The 15,184-nt window shown below is 45.5% G+C and overlaps 48 non-coding genes across 48 annotated transcripts; all 48 read right to left on the bottom strand.

Moving 5' to 3' along the window:
- Positions 1 to 51: 51 nt before the first annotated feature.
- Positions 52 to 170, bottom strand: LOC148559640 (5S ribosomal RNA). The gene has a single exon (XR_015888821.1). It is a non-coding gene; the product is annotated as a 5S ribosomal RNA (ribosomal RNA).
- A 225-nt stretch (positions 171 to 395) lies between these two features.
- Positions 396 to 514, bottom strand: LOC148559639 (5S ribosomal RNA). Its single transcript, XR_015890516.1, has one exon. It is a non-coding gene; the product is annotated as a 5S ribosomal RNA (ribosomal RNA).
- Positions 515 to 755: 241 nt separating this feature from the next.
- LOC148559638 (5S ribosomal RNA) lies at positions 756 to 874 on the bottom strand. The gene has a single exon (XR_015891239.1). It is a non-coding gene; the product is annotated as a 5S ribosomal RNA (ribosomal RNA).
- Positions 875 to 1,107: 233 nt separating this feature from the next.
- LOC148559637 (5S ribosomal RNA) lies at positions 1,108 to 1,226 on the bottom strand. The gene has a single exon (XR_015889717.1). It is a non-coding gene; the product is annotated as a 5S ribosomal RNA (ribosomal RNA).
- A 193-nt stretch (positions 1,227 to 1,419) lies between these two features.
- Positions 1,420 to 1,538, bottom strand: LOC148559636 (5S ribosomal RNA). The gene has a single exon (XR_015889923.1). It is a non-coding gene; the product is annotated as a 5S ribosomal RNA (ribosomal RNA).
- Positions 1,539 to 1,720: 182 nt separating this feature from the next.
- On the bottom strand, positions 1,721 to 1,839 carry LOC148559635 (5S ribosomal RNA). The gene has a single exon (XR_015889357.1). It is a non-coding gene; the product is annotated as a 5S ribosomal RNA (ribosomal RNA).
- A 191-nt stretch (positions 1,840 to 2,030) lies between these two features.
- Positions 2,031 to 2,149, bottom strand: LOC148559634 (5S ribosomal RNA). The gene has a single exon (XR_015888045.1). It is a non-coding gene; the product is annotated as a 5S ribosomal RNA (ribosomal RNA).
- A 190-nt stretch (positions 2,150 to 2,339) lies between these two features.
- LOC148559633 (5S ribosomal RNA) lies at positions 2,340 to 2,458 on the bottom strand. Its single transcript, XR_015888034.1, has one exon. It is a non-coding gene; the product is annotated as a 5S ribosomal RNA (ribosomal RNA).
- A 212-nt stretch (positions 2,459 to 2,670) lies between these two features.
- On the bottom strand, positions 2,671 to 2,789 carry LOC148559632 (5S ribosomal RNA). Its single transcript, XR_015889625.1, has one exon. It is a non-coding gene; the product is annotated as a 5S ribosomal RNA (ribosomal RNA).
- Positions 2,790 to 2,998: 209 nt separating this feature from the next.
- Positions 2,999 to 3,117, bottom strand: LOC148559631 (5S ribosomal RNA). The gene has a single exon (XR_015889624.1). It is a non-coding gene; the product is annotated as a 5S ribosomal RNA (ribosomal RNA).
- Positions 3,118 to 3,308: 191 nt separating this feature from the next.
- On the bottom strand, positions 3,309 to 3,427 carry LOC148559630 (5S ribosomal RNA). Its single transcript, XR_015891280.1, has one exon. It is a non-coding gene; the product is annotated as a 5S ribosomal RNA (ribosomal RNA).
- Positions 3,428 to 3,617: 190 nt separating this feature from the next.
- LOC148559629 (5S ribosomal RNA) lies at positions 3,618 to 3,736 on the bottom strand. The gene has a single exon (XR_015888023.1). It is a non-coding gene; the product is annotated as a 5S ribosomal RNA (ribosomal RNA).
- A 189-nt stretch (positions 3,737 to 3,925) lies between these two features.
- On the bottom strand, positions 3,926 to 4,044 carry LOC148559628 (5S ribosomal RNA). Its single transcript, XR_015888012.1, has one exon. It is a non-coding gene; the product is annotated as a 5S ribosomal RNA (ribosomal RNA).
- A 199-nt stretch (positions 4,045 to 4,243) lies between these two features.
- Positions 4,244 to 4,362, bottom strand: LOC148559627 (5S ribosomal RNA). The gene has a single exon (XR_015890813.1). It is a non-coding gene; the product is annotated as a 5S ribosomal RNA (ribosomal RNA).
- Positions 4,363 to 4,551: 189 nt separating this feature from the next.
- On the bottom strand, positions 4,552 to 4,670 carry LOC148559626 (5S ribosomal RNA). Its single transcript, XR_015891022.1, has one exon. It is a non-coding gene; the product is annotated as a 5S ribosomal RNA (ribosomal RNA).
- A 194-nt stretch (positions 4,671 to 4,864) lies between these two features.
- Positions 4,865 to 4,983, bottom strand: LOC148559625 (5S ribosomal RNA). Its single transcript, XR_015888820.1, has one exon. It is a non-coding gene; the product is annotated as a 5S ribosomal RNA (ribosomal RNA).
- A 188-nt stretch (positions 4,984 to 5,171) lies between these two features.
- On the bottom strand, positions 5,172 to 5,290 carry LOC148559624 (5S ribosomal RNA). Its single transcript, XR_015889623.1, has one exon. It is a non-coding gene; the product is annotated as a 5S ribosomal RNA (ribosomal RNA).
- Positions 5,291 to 5,486: 196 nt separating this feature from the next.
- LOC148559623 (5S ribosomal RNA) lies at positions 5,487 to 5,605 on the bottom strand. The gene has a single exon (XR_015891238.1). It is a non-coding gene; the product is annotated as a 5S ribosomal RNA (ribosomal RNA).
- Positions 5,606 to 5,788: 183 nt separating this feature from the next.
- Positions 5,789 to 5,907, bottom strand: LOC148559622 (5S ribosomal RNA). The gene has a single exon (XR_015890388.1). It is a non-coding gene; the product is annotated as a 5S ribosomal RNA (ribosomal RNA).
- Positions 5,908 to 6,094: 187 nt separating this feature from the next.
- Positions 6,095 to 6,213, bottom strand: LOC148559621 (5S ribosomal RNA). Its single transcript, XR_015888001.1, has one exon. It is a non-coding gene; the product is annotated as a 5S ribosomal RNA (ribosomal RNA).
- A 193-nt stretch (positions 6,214 to 6,406) lies between these two features.
- Positions 6,407 to 6,525, bottom strand: LOC148559620 (5S ribosomal RNA). Its single transcript, XR_015888819.1, has one exon. It is a non-coding gene; the product is annotated as a 5S ribosomal RNA (ribosomal RNA).
- Positions 6,526 to 6,722: 197 nt separating this feature from the next.
- On the bottom strand, positions 6,723 to 6,841 carry LOC148559619 (5S ribosomal RNA). The gene has a single exon (XR_015889622.1). It is a non-coding gene; the product is annotated as a 5S ribosomal RNA (ribosomal RNA).
- A 197-nt stretch (positions 6,842 to 7,038) lies between these two features.
- Positions 7,039 to 7,157, bottom strand: LOC148559618 (5S ribosomal RNA). Its single transcript, XR_015891237.1, has one exon. It is a non-coding gene; the product is annotated as a 5S ribosomal RNA (ribosomal RNA).
- A 182-nt stretch (positions 7,158 to 7,339) lies between these two features.
- Positions 7,340 to 7,458, bottom strand: LOC148559617 (5S ribosomal RNA). Its single transcript, XR_015890387.1, has one exon. It is a non-coding gene; the product is annotated as a 5S ribosomal RNA (ribosomal RNA).
- Positions 7,459 to 7,647: 189 nt separating this feature from the next.
- LOC148559616 (5S ribosomal RNA) lies at positions 7,648 to 7,766 on the bottom strand. Its single transcript, XR_015887989.1, has one exon. It is a non-coding gene; the product is annotated as a 5S ribosomal RNA (ribosomal RNA).
- Positions 7,767 to 7,958: 192 nt separating this feature from the next.
- Positions 7,959 to 8,077, bottom strand: LOC148559615 (5S ribosomal RNA). Its single transcript, XR_015888817.1, has one exon. It is a non-coding gene; the product is annotated as a 5S ribosomal RNA (ribosomal RNA).
- Positions 8,078 to 8,282: 205 nt separating this feature from the next.
- LOC148559614 (5S ribosomal RNA) lies at positions 8,283 to 8,401 on the bottom strand. The gene has a single exon (XR_015890975.1). It is a non-coding gene; the product is annotated as a 5S ribosomal RNA (ribosomal RNA).
- A 197-nt stretch (positions 8,402 to 8,598) lies between these two features.
- On the bottom strand, positions 8,599 to 8,717 carry LOC148559613 (5S ribosomal RNA). The gene has a single exon (XR_015891236.1). It is a non-coding gene; the product is annotated as a 5S ribosomal RNA (ribosomal RNA).
- A 182-nt stretch (positions 8,718 to 8,899) lies between these two features.
- Positions 8,900 to 9,018, bottom strand: LOC148559612 (5S ribosomal RNA). Its single transcript, XR_015890386.1, has one exon. It is a non-coding gene; the product is annotated as a 5S ribosomal RNA (ribosomal RNA).
- Positions 9,019 to 9,210: 192 nt separating this feature from the next.
- Positions 9,211 to 9,329, bottom strand: LOC148559611 (5S ribosomal RNA). The gene has a single exon (XR_015889661.1). It is a non-coding gene; the product is annotated as a 5S ribosomal RNA (ribosomal RNA).
- Positions 9,330 to 9,540: 211 nt separating this feature from the next.
- Positions 9,541 to 9,659, bottom strand: LOC148559610 (5S ribosomal RNA). Its single transcript, XR_015889621.1, has one exon. It is a non-coding gene; the product is annotated as a 5S ribosomal RNA (ribosomal RNA).
- Positions 9,660 to 9,856: 197 nt separating this feature from the next.
- On the bottom strand, positions 9,857 to 9,975 carry LOC148559609 (5S ribosomal RNA). The gene has a single exon (XR_015891235.1). It is a non-coding gene; the product is annotated as a 5S ribosomal RNA (ribosomal RNA).
- A 202-nt stretch (positions 9,976 to 10,177) lies between these two features.
- Positions 10,178 to 10,296, bottom strand: LOC148559608 (5S ribosomal RNA). The gene has a single exon (XR_015889878.1). It is a non-coding gene; the product is annotated as a 5S ribosomal RNA (ribosomal RNA).
- A 221-nt stretch (positions 10,297 to 10,517) lies between these two features.
- LOC148559607 (5S ribosomal RNA) lies at positions 10,518 to 10,636 on the bottom strand. Its single transcript, XR_015889620.1, has one exon. It is a non-coding gene; the product is annotated as a 5S ribosomal RNA (ribosomal RNA).
- A 191-nt stretch (positions 10,637 to 10,827) lies between these two features.
- On the bottom strand, positions 10,828 to 10,946 carry LOC148559606 (5S ribosomal RNA). The gene has a single exon (XR_015889660.1). It is a non-coding gene; the product is annotated as a 5S ribosomal RNA (ribosomal RNA).
- A 191-nt stretch (positions 10,947 to 11,137) lies between these two features.
- Positions 11,138 to 11,256, bottom strand: LOC148559605 (5S ribosomal RNA). The gene has a single exon (XR_015887978.1). It is a non-coding gene; the product is annotated as a 5S ribosomal RNA (ribosomal RNA).
- A 209-nt stretch (positions 11,257 to 11,465) lies between these two features.
- On the bottom strand, positions 11,466 to 11,584 carry LOC148559604 (5S ribosomal RNA). Its single transcript, XR_015889619.1, has one exon. It is a non-coding gene; the product is annotated as a 5S ribosomal RNA (ribosomal RNA).
- A 196-nt stretch (positions 11,585 to 11,780) lies between these two features.
- On the bottom strand, positions 11,781 to 11,899 carry LOC148559603 (5S ribosomal RNA). Its single transcript, XR_015891234.1, has one exon. It is a non-coding gene; the product is annotated as a 5S ribosomal RNA (ribosomal RNA).
- Positions 11,900 to 12,085: 186 nt separating this feature from the next.
- Positions 12,086 to 12,204, bottom strand: LOC148559602 (5S ribosomal RNA). Its single transcript, XR_015887967.1, has one exon. It is a non-coding gene; the product is annotated as a 5S ribosomal RNA (ribosomal RNA).
- Positions 12,205 to 12,427: 223 nt separating this feature from the next.
- Positions 12,428 to 12,546, bottom strand: LOC148559601 (5S ribosomal RNA). The gene has a single exon (XR_015889617.1). It is a non-coding gene; the product is annotated as a 5S ribosomal RNA (ribosomal RNA).
- A 188-nt stretch (positions 12,547 to 12,734) lies between these two features.
- LOC148559600 (5S ribosomal RNA) lies at positions 12,735 to 12,853 on the bottom strand. Its single transcript, XR_015887956.1, has one exon. It is a non-coding gene; the product is annotated as a 5S ribosomal RNA (ribosomal RNA).
- Positions 12,854 to 13,047: 194 nt separating this feature from the next.
- Positions 13,048 to 13,166, bottom strand: LOC148559599 (5S ribosomal RNA). The gene has a single exon (XR_015889616.1). It is a non-coding gene; the product is annotated as a 5S ribosomal RNA (ribosomal RNA).
- A 194-nt stretch (positions 13,167 to 13,360) lies between these two features.
- On the bottom strand, positions 13,361 to 13,479 carry LOC148559598 (5S ribosomal RNA). The gene has a single exon (XR_015887945.1). It is a non-coding gene; the product is annotated as a 5S ribosomal RNA (ribosomal RNA).
- A 195-nt stretch (positions 13,480 to 13,674) lies between these two features.
- LOC148559597 (5S ribosomal RNA) lies at positions 13,675 to 13,793 on the bottom strand. Its single transcript, XR_015891043.1, has one exon. It is a non-coding gene; the product is annotated as a 5S ribosomal RNA (ribosomal RNA).
- Positions 13,794 to 13,982: 189 nt separating this feature from the next.
- Positions 13,983 to 14,101, bottom strand: LOC148559596 (5S ribosomal RNA). The gene has a single exon (XR_015887934.1). It is a non-coding gene; the product is annotated as a 5S ribosomal RNA (ribosomal RNA).
- A 200-nt stretch (positions 14,102 to 14,301) lies between these two features.
- LOC148559595 (5S ribosomal RNA) lies at positions 14,302 to 14,420 on the bottom strand. Its single transcript, XR_015889615.1, has one exon. It is a non-coding gene; the product is annotated as a 5S ribosomal RNA (ribosomal RNA).
- Positions 14,421 to 14,616: 196 nt separating this feature from the next.
- LOC148559594 (5S ribosomal RNA) lies at positions 14,617 to 14,735 on the bottom strand. The gene has a single exon (XR_015887923.1). It is a non-coding gene; the product is annotated as a 5S ribosomal RNA (ribosomal RNA).
- Positions 14,736 to 14,930: 195 nt separating this feature from the next.
- LOC148559593 (5S ribosomal RNA) lies at positions 14,931 to 15,049 on the bottom strand. Its single transcript, XR_015891041.1, has one exon. It is a non-coding gene; the product is annotated as a 5S ribosomal RNA (ribosomal RNA).
- Positions 15,050 to 15,184: the final 135 nt, after the last annotated feature.

The following is a 15,184-nucleotide window of genomic DNA, read 5'->3' as shown; positions in this document are numbered from 1 at the left end:
GTTTAAAGAACGAGGGTAAGCACGACGTAAAAAAAAAAAAAAAAAAAAAAAGAGGTGCAACACGAGGACTTCCCAGGAGGTCACCCATCCTAGTACTACTCTCGCCCAAGCACGCTTAACTGCGGAGTTCTGATGGGATCCGGTGCATTAGTGCTGGTATGATCACACCTATTATAATATGCGCACATAATTATCATATGCATGTCTTGCGACGTAGGGTAAGTCGAGCTGCGAATCCCTGCGGGGCCCGTGCGAGCTTGCCTAAAATGAGGTCATTGAGACTCGCTTTAGCTAAACTATTCAAGATAGCGCCGTTTAAAGAACGAGGGTAAGAACGACGTAAAAAAAAAAAAAAAAAAAAAAAAAAAAAAAAAAAAAAAAAAAAAAAAAAAAAAGAGGTGCAACACGAGGACTTCCCAGGAGGTCACCCATCCTAGTACTACTCTCGCCCAAGCACGTTTAACTGCGGAGTTCTGATGGGATCCGGTGAATTAGTGCTGGTATGATCGCACTTATTAAAATATGCGCACATAATTAACATATGCATGTCTCGCGACGTAGGGTAAGTCGAGTTGCAAATCCTTGCGGGGCCCGTGGGAGCTTGCCTAGAATCAGGTCATTGAGACTCGCTTTAACAAAACTGTGCAAGATAGCGCCGTTTAAAGAACGAGGGTAAGCACGACGTAAAAAAAAAAAAAAAAAAAAAAAAAAAAAAAAAAAAAAAAAAAAAAAAAAAAAAAAAAAAAAAAAAAAAAGAGGTGCAACACGAGGACTTCCCAGGAGGTCACCCATCCTAGTACTACTCTCGCCCAAGCATGCTTAACTGCGGAGTTCTGATGGGATCTGGTGAATTAGTGCTGGTATGATCGCACCTATTAAAATATGCGCACATAATTATCATATGCATGTCTCGCGACGTAGGGTAAGTCGAGTTGCAAATCCCTGCGGGGCCCGTGGGAGCTTGCCTAAAATCAGGTCATTGAGTATCGCTTTAACAAAACTGTGCAAGATAGCGCCGTTTAAAGAACGAGGGTAAGCACGACGTAAAAAAAAAAAAAAAAAAAAAAAAAAAAAAAAAAAAAAAAAAAAAAAAAAAAAAAAAAAAAAGAGGTGCAACACGAGGACTTCCCAGGAGGTCACCCATCCTAGTACTACCCTCGCCCAAGCACGCTTAACTGCGGAGTTCTGATGGGATCCGGTGCATTAGTGCTGTTATGATCGCACCTATTAAAATATGCGCACATAATTATCATATGCATGTCTCGCGACGTAGGGTAAGTCGAGTTGCAAATCCCTGCGGGGCCCGTGGGAGCTTGCCTAAAATCAGGTCATTGAGACTCGCTTTAACTAAACTGTGCAAGATAGCGCCGTTTAAAGAACGAGGGTAAGCACGACGTAAAAAAAAAAAAAAAAAAAAAAGAGGTGCAACACGAGGACTTCCCAGGAGGTCACCCATCCTAGTATTACTCTCGCCCAAGCACGCTTAACTGCGGAGTTCTGATGGGATCCGGTGCATTAGTGCTGGTATGATCGCACCTATTAAAATATGCGCACATAATTATCATATGCATGTCTCGCGACGTAGGGTAAGTCGAGTTGCAAATCCCTGCGGGGCCCGTGGAAGCTTGCCTAAAATCAGGTCATTGAGACTCGCTTTAACTAAACTGTGCAAGATAGCGCCGTTTAAAGAACGAGGGTAAGCACGACGTAAAAAAAAAACGAGGTGCAACACGAGGACTTCCCAGGAGGTCACCCATCCTAGTACTACTCTCGCCCAAGCACGCTTAACTGCGGAGTTCTGATGGGATCCGGTGCATTAGTGCTAGTATGATCGCACCTATTATAATATGCGCACATAATTATCATATGCATGTCTTGCGACGTAGGGTAAGTCGAGCTGCGAATCCCTGCGGGCCCGTGCGAGCTTGCCTAAAATAAGGTCATTGAGACTCGCTTTAGCTAAACTATTCAAGATAGCGCCGTTTAAAGAACGAGGGCAAGCACGACGTAAAAAAAAAAAAAAAAAAAAAGAGGTGCAACACGAGGACTTCCCAGGAGGTCACCCATCCTAGTACTACTCTCGCCCAAGCACGCTTAACTGCGGAGTTCTGATGGGATCCGGTGCATTAGTGCTGGTATGATCGCACCTATTATAATATGCGCACATAATTATCATATGCATGTCTTGCGACGTAGGGTAAGTCGAGCTGCGAATCCCTGCGGGGCCCGTGCGAGCTTGCCTAAAATGAGGTCATTGAGACTCGCTTTAGCTAAACTATTCAAGATAGCGCCGTTTAAAGAACGAGGGTAAGCACGACGTAAAAAAAAAAAAAAAAAAAGAGGTGCAACACGAGGACTTCCCAGGAGGTCACCCATCCTAGTACTACTCTCGCCCAAGCACGCTTAACTGCGGAGTTCTGATGGGATCCGGTGCATTAGTGCTGGTATGATCGCACCTATTAAAATATGCGCACATAATTATCATATGCATGTCTCGCAACGTAGGGTAAGTCGAGTTGCGAAACCCTGCGGGGCCCGTGCGAACTTGCCTAAAATGAGGTCATTGAGACTCGCTTTAGCTAAACTATTCAAGATAGCGCTGTTTAAAGAACGAGGGTAAGCACGACGTAAAAAAAAAAAAAAAAAAAAAAAAAAAAAAAAAAAAAAAAAGAGGTGCAACACGAGGACTTCCCAGGAGGTCACCCATCCTAGTACTACTCTCGCCCAAGCACGTTTAACTGCGGAGTTCTGATGGGATCCGGTGAATTAGTGCTGGTATGATCGCACCTATTAAAATATGCGCACATAATTAACATATGCATGTCTCGCGACGTAGGGTAAGTCGAGTTGCAAATCCTTGCGGGGCCCGTGGGAGCTTGCCTAGAATCAGGTCATTGAGACTCGCTTTAACAAAACTGTGCAAGATAGCGCCGTTTAAAGAACGAGGGTAAGCACGACGTAAAAAAAAAAAAAAAAAAAAAAAAAAAAAAAAAAAAAAGAGGTGCAACACGAGGACTTCCCAGGAGGTCACCCATCCTAGTACTACTCTCGCCCAAGCACGTTTAACTGCGGAGTTCTGATGGGATCCGGTGAATTAGTGCTGGTATGATCGCACCTATTAAAATATGCGCACATAATTAACATATGCATGTCTCGCGACGTAGGGTAAGTCGAGTTGCAAATCCCTGCGGGGCCCGTGGGAGCTTGCCTAAAATCAGGTCATTGAGACTCGCTTTAACTAAACTGTGCAAGATAGCGCCGTTTAAAGAACGAGGGTAAGCACGACGTAAAAAAAAAAAAAAAAAAAAGAGGTGCAACACGAGGACTTCCCAGGAGGTCACCCATCCTAGTACTACTCTCGCCCAAGCAAGCTTAACTGCGGAGTTCTGATGGGATCCGTTGCATTAGTGCTGGTATGATCACACCTATTATAATATGCGCACATAATTATCATATGCATGTCTTGCGACGTAGGGTAAGTCGAGCTGCGAATCCCTGCGGGCCCGTGCGAGCTTGCCTAAAATAAGGTCATTGAGACTCGCTTTAGCTAAACTATTCAAGATAGCGCCGTTTAAAGAACGAGGGCAAGCACGACGTAAAAAAAAAAAAAAAAAAAAGAGGTGCAACACGAGGACTTCCCAGGAGGTCACCCATCCTAGTACTACTCTCGCCCAAGCACGCTTAACTGCGGAGTTCTGATGGGATCCGGTGCATTAGTGCTGGTATGATCGCACCTATTATAATATGCGCACATAATTATCATATGCATGTCTTGCGACGTAGGGTAAGTCGAGCTGCGAATCCCTGCGGGGCCCGTGCGAGCTTGCCTAAAATGAGGTCATTGAGACTCGCTTTAGCTAAACTATTCAAGATAGCGCCGTTTAAAGAACGAGGGTAAGCACGACGTAAAAAAAAAAAAAAAAAAGAGGTGCAACACGAGGACTTCCCAGGAGGTCACCCATCCTAGTACTACTCTCGCCCAAGCACGCTTAACTGCGGAGTTCTGATGGGATCCGGTGCATTAGTGCTGGTATGATCGCACCTATTAAAATATGCGCACATAATTATCATATGCATGTCTCGCGACGTAGGGTAAGTCGAGTTGCAAATCCCTGCGGGGCCCGTGGGAGCTTGCCTAAAATCAGGTCATTGAGACTCGCTTTAACTAAACTGTGCAAGATAGCGCCGTTTAAAGAACGAGGGTAAGCACGACGTAAAAAAAAAAAAAAAAAAAAAAAAAAAAGAGGTGCAACACGAGGACTTCCCAGGAAGTCACCTATCCTAGTACTACTCTCGCCCAAGCACGCTTAACTGCGGAGTTCTGATGGGATCCGTTGCATTAGTGCTGGTATGATCACACCTATTATAATATGCGCACATAATTATCATATGCATGTCTTGCGACGTAGGGTAAGTCGAGCTGCGAATCCCTGCGGGCCCGTGCGAGCTTGCCTAAAATAAGGTCATTGAGACTCGCTTTAGCTAAACTATTCAAGATAGCACCGTTTAAAGAACGAGGGCAAGCACGACGTAAAAAAAAAAAAAAAAAAAGGGGTGCAACACGAGGACTTCCCAGGAGGTCACCCATCCTAGTACTACTCTCGCCCAAGCACGCTTAACTGCGGTGTTCTGATGGGATCCGGTGCATTAGTGCTGGTATGATCGCACCTATTATAATATGCGCACATAATTATCATATGCATGTCTTGCGACGTAGGGTAAGTCGAGCTGCGAATCCCTGCGGGGCCCGTGCGAGCTTGCCTAAAATGAGGTCATTGAGACTCGCTTTAGCTAAACTATTCAAGATAGCGCCGTTTAAAGAACGAGGGTAAGCACGACGTAAAAAAAAAAAAAAAAAAAAAAAGAGGTGCAACACGAGGACTTCCCAGGAGGTCACCCATCCTAGTACTACTCTCGCCCAAGCACGCTTAACTGCGGAGTTCTGATGGGATCCGGTGCATTAGTGCTGGTATGATCACACCTATTATAATATGCGCACATAATTATCATATGCATGTCTTGCGACGTAGGGTAAGTCGAGCTGCGAATCCCTGCGGGGCCCGTGCGAGCTTGCCTAAAATGAGGTCATTGAGACTCGCTTTAGCTAAACTATTCAAGATAGCGCCGTTTAAAGAACGAGGGTAAGAACGACGTAAAAAAAAAAAAAAAAAGAGGTGCAACACGAGGACTTCCCAGGAGGTCACCCATCCTAGTACTACTCTCGCCCAAGCACGTTTAACTGCGGAGTTCTGATGGGATCCGGTGAATTAGTGCTGGTATGATCGCACCTATTAAAATATGCGCACATAATTAACATATGCATGTCTCGCGACGTAGGGTAAGTCGAGTTGCAAATCCTTGCGGGGCCCGTGGGAGCTTGCCTAGAATCAGGTCATTGAGACTCGCTTTAACAAAACTGTGCAAGATAGCGCCGTTTAAAGAACGAGGGTAAGCACGACGTAAAAAAAAAAAAAAAAAAAAAAAAAGAGGTGCAACACGAGGACTTCCCAGGAGGTCACCCATCCTAGTACTACTCTCGCCCAAGCATGCTTAACTGCGGAGTTCTGATGGGATCTGGTGAATTAGTGCTGGTATGATCGCACCTATTAAAATATGCGCACATAATTATCATATGCATGTCTCGCGACGTAGGGTAAGTCGAGTTGCAAATCCCTGCGGGGCCCGTGGGAGCTTGCCTAAAATCAGGTCATTGAGACTCGCTTTAACAAAACTGTGCAAGATAGCGCCGTTTAAAGAACGAGGGTAAGCACGACGTAAAAAAAAAAAAGAGGTGCAACACGAGGACTTCCCAGGAGGTCACCCATCCTAGTACTACTCTCGCCCAAGCACGCTTAACTGCGGAGTTCTGATGGGATCCGTTGCATTAGTGCTGGTATGATCACACCTATTATAATATGCGCACATAATTATCATATGCATGTCTTGCGACGTAGGGTAAGTCGAGCTGCGAATCCCTACGGGCCCGTGCGAGCTTGCCTAAAATAAGGTCATTGAGACTCGCTTTAGCTAAACTATTCAAGATAGCACCGTTTAAAGAACGAGGGCAAGCACGACGTAAAAAAAAAAAAAAAAAGAGGTGCAACACGAGGACTTCCCAGGAGGTCACCCATCCTAGTACTACTCTCGCCCAAGCACGCTTAACTGCGGAGTTCTGATGGGATCCGGTGCATTAGTGCTGGTATGATCGCACCTATTATAATATGCGCACATAATTATCATATGCATGTCTTGCGACGTAGGGTAAGTCGAGCTGCGAATCCCTGCGGGGCCCGTGCGAGCTTGCCTAAAATGAGGTCATTGAGACTCGCTTTAGCTAAACTATTCAAGATAGCGCCGTTTAAAGAACGAGGGTAAGCACGACGTAAAAAAAAAAAAAAAAAAAAAAGAGGTGCAACACGAGGACTTCCCAGGAGGTCACCCATCCTAGTACTACTCTCGCCCAAGCACGCTTAACTGCGGAGTTCTGATGGGATCCGGTGCATTAGTGCTGGTATGATCACACCTATTATAATATGCGCACATAATTATCATATGCATGTCTTGCGACGTAGGGTAAGTCGAGCTGCGAATCCCTGCGGGGCCCGTGCGAGCTTGCCTAAAATGAGGTCATTGAGACTCGCTTTAGCTAAACTATTCAAGATAGCGCCGTTTAAAGAACGAGGGTAAGAACGACGTAAAAAAAAAAAAAAAAAAAAAAAAAAGAGGTGCAACACGAGGACTTCCCAGGAGGTCACCCATCCTAGTACTACTCTCGCCCAAGCACGTTTAACTGCGGAGTTCTGATGGGATCCGGTGAATTAGTGCTGGTATGATCGCACCTATTAAAATATGCGCACATAATTAACATATGCATGTCTCGCGACGTAGGGTAAGTCGAGTTGCAAATCCTTGCGGGGCCCGTGGGAGCTTGCCTAGAATCAGGTCATTGAGACTCGCTTTAACAAAACTGTGCAAGATAGCGCCGTTTAAAGAACGAGGGTAAGCACGACGTAAAAAAAAAAAAAAAAAAAAAAAAAAGAGGTGCAACACGAGGACTTCCCAGGAGGTCACCCATCCTAGTACTACTCTCGCCCAAGCATGCTTAACTGCGGAGTTCTGATGGGATCTGGTGAATTAGTGCTGGTATGATCGCACCTATTAAAATATGCGCACATAATTATCATATGCATGTCTCGCGACGTAGGGTAAGTCGAGTTGCAAATCCCTGCGGGGCCCGTGGGAGCTTGCCTAAAATCAGGTCATTGAGACTCGCTTTAACAAAACTGTGCAAGATAGCGCCGTTTAAAGAACGAGGGTAAGCACGACGTAAAAAAAAAAAGAGGTGCAACACGAGGACTTCCCAGGAGGTCACCCATCCTAGTACTACTCTCGCCCAAGCACGCTTAACTGCGGAGTTCTGATGGGATCCGTTGCATTAGTGCTGGTATGATCACACCTATTATAATATGCGCACATAATTATCATATGCATGTCTTGCGACGTAGGGTAAGTCGAGCTGCGAATCCCTACGGGCCCGTGCGAGCTTGCCTAAAATAAGGTCATTGAGACTCGCTTTAGCTAAACTATTCAAGATAGCACCGTTTAAAGAACGAGGGCAAGCACGACGTAAAAAAAAAAAAAAAAAAAGAGGTGCAACACGAGGACTTCCCAGGAGGTCACCCATCCTAGTACTACTCTCGCCCAAGCACGCTTAACTGCGGAGTTCTGATGGGATCCGGTGCATTAGTGCTGGTATGATCGCACCTATTATAATATGCGCACATAATTATCATATGCATGTCTTGCGACGTAGGGTAAGTCGAGCTGCGAATCCCTGCGGGGCCCGTGCGAGCTTGCCTAAAATGAGGTCATTGAGACTCGCTTTAGCTAAACTATTCAAGATAGCGCCGTTTAAAGAACGAGGGTAAGCACGACGTAAAAAAAAAAAAAAAAAAAAAGAGGTGCAACACGAGGACTTCCCAGGAGGTCACCCATCCTAGTACTACTCTCGCCCAAGCACGCTTAACTGCGGAGTTCTGATGGGATCCGGTGCATTAGTGCTGGTATGATCACACCTATTATAATATGCGCACATAATTATCATATGCATGTCTTGCGACGTAGGGTAAGTTGAGCTGCGAATCCCTGCGGGGCCCGTGCGAGCTTGCCTAAAATGAGGTCATTGAGACTCGCTTTAGCTAAACTATTCAAGATAGCGCCGTTTAAAGAACGAGGGTAAGAACGACGTAAAAAAAAAAAAAAAAAAAAAAAAAAAAAAAAAAGAGGTGCAACACGAGGACTTCCCAGGAGGTCACCCATCCTAGTACTACTCTGGCCCAAGCACGTTTAACTGCGGAGTTCTGATGGGATCCGGTGAATTAGTGCTGGTATGATCGCACCTATTAAAATATGCGCACATAATTAACATATGCATGTCTCGCGACGTAGGGTAAGTCGAGTTGCAAATCCTTGCGGGGCCCGTGGGAGCTTGCCTAGAATCAGGTCATTGAGACTCGCTTTAACAAAACTGTGCAAGATAGCGCCGTTTAAAGAACGAGGGTAAGCACGACGTAAAAAAAAAAAAAAAAAAAAAAAAAAGAGGTGCAACACGAGGACTTCCCAGGAGGTCACCCATCCTAGTACTACTCTCGCCCAAGCATGCTTAACTGCGGAGTTCTGATGGGATCTGGTGAATTAGTGCTGGTATGATCGCACCTATTAAAATATGCGCACATAATTATCATATGCATGTCTCGCGACGTAGGGTAAGTCGAGTTGCAAATCCCTGCGGGGCCCGTGGGAGCTTGCCTAAAATCAGGTCATTGAGACTCGCTTTAACAAAACTGTGCAAGATAGCGCCGTTTAAAGAACGAGGGTAAGCACGACGTAAAAAAAAAAAGAGGTGCAACACGAGGACTTCCCAGGAGGTCACCCATCCTAGTACTACTCTCGCCCAAGCACGCTTAACTGCGGAGTTCTGATGGGATCCGTTGCATTAGTGCTGGTATGATCACACCTATTATAATATGCGCACATAATTATCATATGCATGTCTTGCGACGTAGGGTAAGTCGAGCTGCGAATCCCTGCGGGCCCGTGCGAGCTTGCCTAAAATAAGGTCATTGAGACTCGCTTTAGCTAAACTATTCAAGATAGCGCCGTTTAAAGAACGAGGGCAAGCACGACGTAAAAAAAAAAAAAAAAAAAAAAGAGGTGCAACACGAGGACTTCCTAGGAGGTCACCCATCCTAGTACTACTCTCGCCCAAGCACGCTTAACTGCGGAGTTCTGATGGGATCCGGTGCATTAGTGCTGGTATGATCGCACCTATTAAAATATGCGCACATAATTATCATATGCATGTCTCGCGACGTAGGGTAAGTCGAGTTGCGAAACCCTGCGGGGCCCGTGCGAACTTGCCTAAAATGAGGTCATTGAGACTCGCTTTAGCTAAACTATTCAAGATAGCGCCGTTTAAAGAACGAGGGTAAGCACGACGTAAAAAAAAAAAAAAAAAAAAAAAAAAAAAAAAAAAAAAAAGAGGTGCAACACGAGGACTTCCCAGGAGGTCACCCATCCTAGTACTACTCTCGCCCAAGCACGTTTAACTGCGGAGTTCTGATGGGATCCGGTGAATTAGTGCTGGTATGATCGCACCTATTAAAATATGCGCACATAATTAACATATGCATGTCTCGCGACGTAGGGTAAGTCGAGTTGCAAATCCTTGCGGGGCCCGTGGGAGCTTGCCTAGAATCAGGTCATTGAGACTCGCTTTAACAAAACTGTGCAAGATAGCGCCGTTTAAAGAACGAGGGTAAGCACGACGTAAAAAAAAAAAAAAAAAAAAAAAAAAGAGGTGCAACACGAGGACTTCCCAGGAGGTCACCCATCCTAGTACTACTCTCGCCCAAGCATGCTTAACTGCGGAGTTCTGATGGGATCTGGTGAATTAGTGCTGGTATGATCGCACCTATTAAAATATGCGCACATAATTATCATATGCATGTCTCGCGACGTAGGGTAAGTCGAGTTGCAAATCCCTGCGGGGCCCGTGGGAGCTTGCCTAAAATCAGGTCATTGAGACTCGCTTTAACAAAACTGTGCAAGATAGCGCCGTTTAAAGAACGAGGGTAAGCACGACGTAAAAAAAAAAAAAAAAAAAAAAAAAAAAATAGAGGTGCAACACGAGGACTTCCCAGGAGGTCACCCATCCTAGTACTACTCTCGCCCAAGCACGCTTAACTGTGGAGTTCTGATGGGATCCGGTGCATTAGTGCTGGTATGATCGCACCTATTAAAATATGCGCACATAATTATCATATGCATGTCTCGCGACGTAGGGTAAGTCGAGTTGCGAAACCCTGCGGGGCCGTGCGAACTTGCCTAAAATGAGGTCATTGAGACTCGCTTTAGCTAAACTATTCAAGATAGCGCCGTTTAAAGAACGAGGGTAAGCACGACGTAAAAAAAAAAAAAAAAAAAAAAAAAAAAAAAAAAAAAAAAAAAAAAAAAAAGAGGTGCAACACGAGGACTTCCCAGGAGGTCACCCATCCTAGTACTACTCTCGCCCAAGCACGTTTAACTGCGGAGTTCTGATGGGATCCGGTGAATTAGTGCTGGTATGATCGCACCTATTAAAATATGCGCACATAATTAACATATGCATGTCTCGCGACGTAGGGTAAGTCGAGTTGCAAATCCTTGCGGGGCCCGTGGGAGCTTGCCTAGAATCAGGTCATTGAGACTCGCTTTAACAAAACTGTGCAAGATAGCGCCGTTTAAAGAACGAGGGTAAGCACGACGTAAAAAAAAAAAAAAAAAAAAGAGGTGCAACACGAGGACTTCCTAGGAGGTCACCCATCCTAGTACTACTCTCGCCCAAGCACGCTTAACTGCGGAGTTCTGATGGGATCCGGTGCATTAGTGCTGGTATGATCGCACCTATTATAATATGCGCACATAATTATCATATGCATGTCTTGCGACGTAGGGTAAGTCGAGCTGCGAATCCCTGCGGGGCCCGTGCGAGCTTGCCTAAAATGAGGTCATTGAGACTCGCTTTAGCTAAACTATTCAAGATAGCGCCGTTTAAAGAACGAGGGTAAGCACGACGTAAAAAAAAAAAAAAAAAAAAGAGGTGCAACACGAGGACTTCCCAGGAGGTCACCCATCCTAGTACTACTCTCGCCCAAGCACGCTTAACTGCGGAGTTCTGATGGGATCCGGTGCATTAGTGCTGGTATGATCGCACCTATTAAAATATGCGCACATAATTATCATATGCATGTCTCGCGACGTAGGGTAAGTCGAGTTGCGAAACCCTGCGGGGCCCGTGCGAACTTGCCTAAAATGAGGTCATTGAGACTCGCTTTAGCTAAACTATTCAAGATAGCGCCGTTTAAAGAACGAGGGTAAGCACGACGTAAAAAAAAAAAAAAAAAAAAAAAAAAAAAAAAAAAAAAGAGGTGCAACACGAGGACTTCCCAGGAGGTCACCCATCCTAGTACTACTCTCGCCCAAGCACGTTTAACTGCGGAGTTCTGATGGGATCCGGTGAATTAGTGCTGGTATGATCGCACCTATTAAAATATGCGCACATAATTAACATATGCATGTCTCGCGACGTAGGGTAAGTCGAGTTGCAAATCCTTGCGGGGCCCGTGGGAGCTTGCCTAGAATCAGGTCATTGAGACTCGCTTTAACAAAACTGTGCAAGATAGCGCCGTTTAAAGAACGAGGGTAAGCACGACGTAAAAAAAAAAAAAAAAAAAAAAAAAGAGGTGCAACACGAGGACTTCCCAGGAGGTCACCCATCCTAGTACTACTCTCGCCCAAGCATGCTTAACTGCGGAGTTCTGATGGGATCTGGTGAATTAGTGCTGGTATGATCGCACCTATTAAAATATGCGCACATAATTATCATATGCATGTCTCGCGACGTAGGGTAAGTCGAGTTGCAAATCCCTGCGGGGCCCGTGGGAGCTTGCCTAAAATCAGGTCATTGAGACTCGCTTTAACAAAACTGTGCAAGATAGCGCCGTTTAAAGAACGAGGGTAAGCACGACGTAAAAAAAAAAAAAAAGAGGTGCAACACGAGGACTTCCCAGGAGGTCACCCATCCTAGTACTACTCTCGCCCAAGCACGCTTAACTGCGGAGTTCTGATGGGATCCGGTGCATTAGTGCTGGTATGATCGCACCTATTAAAATATGCGCACATAATTATCATATGCATGTCTCGCGACGTAGGGTAAGTCGAGTTGCGAAACCCTGCGGGGCCCGTGCGAACTTGCCTAAAATGAGGTCATTGAGACTCGCTTTAGCTAAACTATTCAAGATAGCGCCGTTTAAAGAACGAGGGTAAGCACGACGTAAAAAAAAAAAAAAAAAAAAAAAAAAAAAAAAAAAAAAAAAAAAAAAAAAAAGAGGTGCAACACGAGGACTTCCCAGGAGGTCACCCATCCTAGTACTACTCTCGCCCAAGCACGTTTAACTGCGGAGTTCTGATGGGATCCGGTGAATTAGTGCTGGTATGATCGCACCTATTAAAATATGCGCACATAATTAACATATGCATGTCTCGCGACGTAGGGTAAGTCGAGTTGCAAATCCTTGCGGGGCCCGTGGGAGCTTGCCTAGAATCAGGTCATTGAGACTCGCTTTAACAAAACTGTGCAAGATAGCGCCGTTTAAAGAACGAGGGTAAGCACGACGTAAAAAAAAAAAAAAAAAGAGGTGCAACACGAGGACTTCCCAGGAGGTCACCCATCCTAGTACTACTCTCGCCCAAGCACGCTTAACTGCGGAGTTCTGATGGGATCCGGTGCATTAGTGCTGGTATGATCGCACCTATTATAATATGCGCACATAATTATCATATGCATGTCTTGCGACGTAGGGTAAGTCGAGCTGCGAATCCCTGCGGGGCCCGTGCGAGCTTGCCTAAAATGAGGTCATTGAGACTCGCTTTAGCTAAACTATTCAAGATAGCGCCGTTTAAAGAACGAGGGTAAGAACGACGTAAAAAAAAAAAAAAAAAAAAAAAGAGGTGCAACACGAGGACTTCCCAGGAGGTCACCCATCCTAGTACTACTCTCGCCCAAGCACGTTTAACTGCGGAGTTCTGATGGGATCCGGTGAATTAGTGCTGGTATGATCGCACCTATTAAAATATGCGCACATAATTAACATATGCATGTCTCGCGACGTAGGGTAAGTCGAGTTGCAAATCCTTGCGGGGCCCGTGGGAGCTTGCCTAGAATCAGGTCATTGAGACTCGCTTTAACAAAACTGTGCAAGATAGCGCCGTTTAAAGAACGAGGGTAAGCACGACGTAAAAAAAAAAAAAAAAAAAAAAAGAGGTGCAACACGAGGACTTCCCAGGAGGTCACCCATCCTAGTACTACTCTCGCCCAAGCACGCTTAACTGCGGAGTTCTGATGGGATCCGGTGCATTAGTGCTGGTATGATCGCACCTATTAAAATATGCGCACATAATTATCATATGCATGTCTCGCGACGTAGGGTAAGTCGAGTTGCAAATCCCTGCGGGGCCCGTGGGAGCTTGCCTAAAATCAGGTCATTGAGACTCGCTTTAACTAAACTGTGCAAGATAGCGCCGTTTAAAGAACGAGGGTAAGCACGACGTAAAAAAAAAAAAAAAAAAAAAAAAGAGGTGCAACACGAGGACTTCCCAGGAAGTCACCCATCCTAGTACTACTCTCGCCCAAGCACGCTTAACTGCGGAGTTCTGATGGGATCCGTTGCATTAGTGCTGGTATGATCACACCTATTATAATATGCGCACATAATTATCATATGCATGTCTTGCGACGTAGGGTAAGTCGAGCTGCGAATCCCTGCGGGCCCGTGCGAGCTTGCCTAAAATAAGGTCATTGAGACTCGCTTTAGCTAAACTATTCAAGATAGCACCGTTTAAAGAACGAGGGCAAGCACGACGTAAAAAAAAAAAATAAAAAAGAGGTGCAACACGAGGACTTCCCAGGAGGTCACCCATCCTAGTACTACTCTCGCCCAAGCACGCTTAACTGCGGAGTTCTGATGGGATCCGGTGCATTAGTGCTGGTATGATCGCACCTATTATAATATGCGCACATAATTATCATATGCATGTCTTGCGACGTAGGGTAAGTCGAGCTGCGAATCCCTGCGGGGCCCGTGCGAGCTTGCCTAAAATGAGGTCATTGAGACTCGCTTTAGCTAAACTATTCAAGATAGCGCCGTTTAAAGAACGAGGGTAAGAACGACGTAAAAAAAAAAAAAAAAAAAAAAAAAAAAAGAGGTGCAACACGAGGACTTCCCAGGAGGTCACCCATCCTAGTACTACTCTCGCCCAAGCACGTTTAACTGCGGAGTTCTGATGGGATCCGGTGAATTAGTGCTGGTATGATCGCACCTATTAAAATATGCGCACATAATTAACATATGCATGTCTCGCGACGTAGGGTAAGTCGAGTTGCAAATCCTTGCGGGGCCCGTGGGAGCTTGCCTAGAATCAGGTCATTGAGACTCGCTTTAACAAAACTGTGCAAGATAGCGCCGTTTAAAGAACGAGGGTAAGCACGACGTAAAAAAAAAAAAAAAAAAAAAAAAAGAGGTGCAACACGAGGACTTCCCAGGAGGTCACCCATCCTAGTACTACTCTCGCCCAAGCACGCTTAACTGCGGAGTTCTGATGGGATCCGGTGCATTAGTGCTGGTATGATCGCACCTATTAAAATATGCGCACATAATTATCATATGCATGTCTCGCGACGTAGGGTAAGTCGAGTTGCAAATCCCTGCGGGGCCCGTGGGAGCTTGCCTAAAATCAGGTCATTGAGACTCGCTTTAACTAAACTGTGCAAGATAGCGCCGTTTAAAGAACGAGGGTAAGCACGACGTAAAAAAAAAAAAAAAAAAAAAAAAGAGGTGCAACACGAGGACTTCCCAGGAAGTCACCCATCCTAGTACTACTCTCGCCCAAGCACGCTTAACTGCGGAGTTCTGATGGGATCCGTTGCATTAGTGCTGGTATGATCACACCTATTATAATATGCGCACATAATTATCATATGCATGTCTTGCGACGTAGGGTAAGTCGAGCTGCGAATCCCTGCGGGGCCCGTGCGAGCTTGCCTAAAATGAGGTCATTGAGACTCGCTTTAGCTAAACTATTCAAG

Source organism: Arachis ipaensis, chromosome B6, assembly GCF_059453495.1.
Source record: "Arachis ipaensis isolate K30076 ecotype BB chromosome B6, ASM5945349v1, whole genome shotgun sequence".
In the NCBI taxonomy this organism is placed as follows: domain Eukaryota; kingdom Viridiplantae; phylum Streptophyta; class Magnoliopsida; order Fabales; family Fabaceae; genus Arachis; species Arachis ipaensis.
The sequence above is the reverse complement of the archived record's forward strand: the minus strand, read 5'-3'. Positions and strand labels throughout refer to the sequence as shown.